General features: G+C 35.4%; 1 long non-coding RNA gene across 2 annotated transcripts in view; it reads left to right on the top strand.

Annotated features, from left to right (window-relative positions):
* The window catches only part of LOC116100585, a 41,688-nt gene that overhangs the window by 20,114 nt on the left and 16,818 nt on the right, over nt 1-4,756 (top strand). For both annotated transcript variants that reach the window (XR_004122653.1, XR_004122655.1), the window contains one exon: nt 448-561. This is a non-coding gene — a long non-coding RNA (uncharacterized LOC116100585). The remainder of the gene's footprint in view (nt 1-447; nt 562-4,756) is intronic.

Raw genomic sequence — 4,756 nt, 5'->3', positions numbered from 1 at the left:
ATATATATATTGCTGGGATAGATTATAATATTTGAAATAAATTATTTTAAAAAGTATTAATAAATGATGAGTATGTTAAAAATAATGAATCATTAATCTTATGTGATGGAAATAAAATATTTTGTCTTGTTTATTCTTTTGCATTTTAAAAATTTTCTATATAGAGTTTGTATAACTATTAGCTGAAATATTGAATTGTAACTTTGTATATACAGTTAACTTATTTCCTCCTTTGCTAATTTTTGCTTTCAATAATTACTCTTCAGTATCTGTGTTCATTATTAGGTGTCAGGGAAAGTTTTCTTCTGTTCCCTTGAACTTCGCTGCTAAGTGCCGCATCCAGGTCACAGGAGCCTAAAGGAATTCCATAGTTTCCATCAATTGGGCTAGATGAAACACTAACCAGTAGCTCCTGATATTTTAAAACAATCATCTGATATTTTTCAGGAGATTCAATTGATACTTTTCTGAAGGAATAATATCTGAACTAAAGACTGGAAGAGGACTTCAGATCACCTAGACAGACTATAAGGATGGAGGACCTCAGACAAGACTGCAAAGGTGGGGGATCTCAGAAAGAAATCCTAAAGAGACTAACATTTTCTCCTTGTCCACAGGAGAGCCAGTCATGAAACAGGAAAATTGAAGATGCTTACTGATGGGGTTCCAAAGGAGCTTCCCATTAGAAATTATAGCCTAGAAACTGTGGATTATGGGAGAAGTTTTATTTCTATTGTTCCTGTTAAAAACATTCTGGGAAGGTTTATAGTTGGTCTTATCCAGAGCCTTAGGTGTGATAAGAAATGGGTAGTAAAGACCCTCCAAGAAAGGCTTCTACAGACCTTTCATTCCGCTGCCACGCAAAGACCCTGGTCTATTCTCATTCATTCCTGTTCACATTCCCATTCAAGTGCTACACAAAATTTGCCCCAAACTGTATTTTTCTGTTTTCAGCTCTGTCTATTTTGACTATAATCAACACATAATAATTCTTAACCTACCCCCTACCAAACTTACATGAAATTCTTTTTCTTTAATCCAAGAAAGATTAGGTATTTATAATTCTTTATTCTTGTTCATATCCTCTCCGTTTTGCTCATTTTGAAATTGAAGGAATATTTTTGTAAGAAAATGATATGCAAATATCCATGGCCAATTGCAAGACTTTTCAAAGCGTTGACATTAGGAGCTGGGCAGATTTCATAATTTTAGTTTTTCAATGAGGAACCAAATTTTGAGATTTATGCTGAGATACTAAATGACAGACCTGGGAAAAACATGTCTCTTCAACAGGTAAAGAATGTTCTTTTTACTACAGCACACTAGTTTCCACAAGGCCCAAGGATCCTTTAGCTTTCTCCCTAGCAAATACAAGGTACCATATTGTTGTAATATGTCTATGTAGTTTGCTACACACAGAATTATCACAACATTCTCTTCAAAAACATAATAGTTACATTTTTTGTAATTGATAGCCAAAGTGGAGCCTTTTGCTGAGCATGCTATGCCAGACTGTCAAGTGAAGTCTGGGGGAACTAGTTCCCTGGAGAACAGGTAGTGACAAGCACTGAGTGACTTAGAAATGACATGAAGTCAGCTGGAATTGCAGCCAAAGTGCAAATGCCCTTTTAAGTAATTATATGCAAAGTAGATGTCTCACCATCAAGAAGTTTCCACTATTGATAGTATGCAACTAGCAATAGGTGATTAAATCTTAAAGGCAAGTTCAAGTCTCTTGGGCATAAGATCATTAGGGACATGGTGGCATTCATATGTCACCATGTTCTCCATGTGGTAATTTAATGTCACTGGGGTTATAAAAAAGAAATAATGACAATGGATAATATACACTAAGTGCTAACTAATGGAGGTGCTAAGCACATCTATTCATCATTATGCCTTCTTCTCAAGCTTACAGCATTATTAATGCAAACTTTTAGTAGTACTTCACAAGCATCATACCTATATTTCACAGACATTTTGAGTTTCAGTGAAAGTCACACAAACAAAGTTACAGAGATCTCAATTTGTCTGGTCCAATTTTACTTCTCTGGACTAGTCATCTACTATTTAAACCAAATCTCAATAAAAGAAATAGGTTATTTCTCTGGAGAATACAGGGCAGAGCTTTATTGAGTCACTGGATCTATCAGAATCAGGGAGAAAAAATATTCAAGATTGTCCAATACTAAATATTAAGATAGGAAAACAGACATTCAAGAGATTCTTGGAGAATAAAAGTAAGAAGCATGTCTTGTAAATTCATAAAAATTAGCATAATCTATGTGTTTTCTTCTATTGGAAGAAGGAAAAGAAAAGAAACACAGAGATATGTGATAGTTGTAGAAGAGTCAATGACAAACAGGCTTGGTAATTCCAAGATTTGGGGACATCTGGACAAAAGCTTAGTGCACTGACACATAAAAAATAAATGATCTTGGCTTAAGGATACAGTGGACAGGATTGCATTTTTCAATTTAGAGTTCATAAATTTAATAATCTCAGTAAATAAAATGCTTCATTTAAGATAACCGTCTTATTCAACAATAAACCATTTTTCATCCAAGCCAGGATGAAACCTATGCCTTGCTCCATTGTGACACATGAAAACTGTCTACCACCTCTTTAGAGATGCCAGAATTTCATCTCTTAGTAACATGATGAACCAATTCTGCTGATTTTAATGATCTGAAAATTGCATCTGTGACTTCTCTCTTCAGATCATTAGTCTATAGAGAGTTGGGAATGTAGGGTTCATAAAGTGACATCTCTCTTTTAGCAGTGACTTTCTTACAGGATGCATTGAGGGTTCTGAGATCTCAGATAAAGTGATAAAAAGTGCTTAGAGTAACTGGCAAGAGAGGAAGAAGGCTAATAGCCCAGTAGTAGAAGAAGAGAAGAGGAGACTCATAGGTTTTACTTTCTCAGTAATACATCAACAACTAGAGTACCAATAAATTAGTATTTTTCCCACAATGATCAGGGTTCATCATTTATTTGCTTTCTGCTTCTTGATAATCTATGGAAGAAGCTATCTCTTTTCCTCCTAGATATATCAGGGTGAGTAGAAATGGTATTAATGAGGCATAGGTTAACATTTAGGCAAACTGATGGCTTTAATGATCATGCCTTCCCTTCTCATATTACATGGTTTAGAGAAAATGGTGAAGGGATCACATAATAGATGTTAGTCTTTGTCTTCCAACGTGTGCTAAAATATGACTACAAATAGAAATATCCCCTATGAAACTGTAAAACAAATATATTTTAACTCTGTTTCAGATTTGTATCAATGTATGATACTATAGAAATTAGAGAAGTGTGAGTAGAGGCAAGAGATAAAATAAGCCATTTTCAACTTGGATTCTTAGTCTTCTTAATTTGTTCACAACTGTTTTGGACTGTATCATCCTGCCATTCCGAAAGACAAGGGTAACTTTAAGATAACTCATTCTCATCTATAGTTAGAGATTAAATGTGGTTAGTCTGTGTTGAATTGTATGAATCATTTCTTCACTTACTTGGTTTCTATATTGTACATTGCTTGCTGTGCTATCAAATAAAATCAAAGCAGAAAGATTTGTTCAGAGAACAAACCCAGGAAATAAACACAATTTGAGACACATCATCCCCTAGTTCAAACCATGCTTTTATCCATGATTTACACATTATCATATCTTCAATGAACATGGTAAAGAGGCTCAAATACAATTGTAAATTTTAAAGGAGTATGAACAAAGAATAGTGAATGTGAAAGCCATTGAATAGATTCTTACTCATGTCATAATGTTCACATTGAAATCAGACTGAATTTTATGGCAGGCACAGACTTAAGACCATTTGTCATGGTACTTCTAGGATACTGTATTCATCAAAAAATTATAAAATAGCATTGTGTTATGGATATTGCTTGAGGGGATAATCACCTCTGGCCATTTCTATCATTATAAAGTGCTAGACAAGCAAACTTCTGTGGTCTCGGCAGCAGTGATGTTGATGTTGAAGGAATCAAGTCCATCATCAAGTTTGTGTGTATGTCTTTTTCACTGAACATTGAATTTAAGTAAACCTTATACTCTCTCAATGACACAGACAAATCTTCTTGTGTTTATGCAGAACTAAAGTTGAAGAAATAAAGGTAAAACTAGACCGTTGAGTGTCAAAAAGGCAGGAGCCATTTATGAAGGCTAGGGATCAAAACTTTTCAGGCAATGAATCTAGATTTCTTGGCTTTGGCATCTTTTCACCTAATTATTCAGGAAAGGGTCCTCTCTGCCTACGAATCTGAGCAATTCAGGAAATCAGGCTTGGCATAAAAGGGAATCCACGTTTCGTTGCAAAAGCTTCAATCTCTCATCTAAATTCAAACTGGACATCCATATATCCTGTAAATCTGTCAAAAAAAAACTTTATTTTGTGTGTGTGTTATAAAATAATGTAGAGGAGGCAACCCTGTGGGAGGACCAGCAGTCTCAATTAACCTGGACCTCCAAGATCTCTCAAACACTGGACTACCATCTGGGCAGCACACATCAGCTGATATGTGGCCCCCAACACATATATAGCAGAGGATTGCCAGGTCTATGTTCATTCGTAGAAGGTGCACCTAACCCTCAAGAGACTGGAAGCCCTACGGAGACTGAAGGAAGGGTAAGCCAGCCTAAATATATCTCTTATATATCTAAATATATCTCTTGAGAGGCTCTGACAGTATCTGACTGACACAGATGTAGAGGCTCACAGCCATCCATCGAAC

This window comes from Mastomys coucha, unplaced genomic scaffold (genome assembly GCF_008632895.1).
Source record: "Mastomys coucha isolate ucsf_1 unplaced genomic scaffold, UCSF_Mcou_1 pScaffold21, whole genome shotgun sequence".
NCBI classification, from domain to species: domain Eukaryota; kingdom Metazoa; phylum Chordata; class Mammalia; order Rodentia; family Muridae; genus Mastomys; species Mastomys coucha.
The sequence above is the reverse complement of the archived record's forward strand: the minus strand, read 5'-3'. Positions and strand labels throughout refer to the sequence as shown.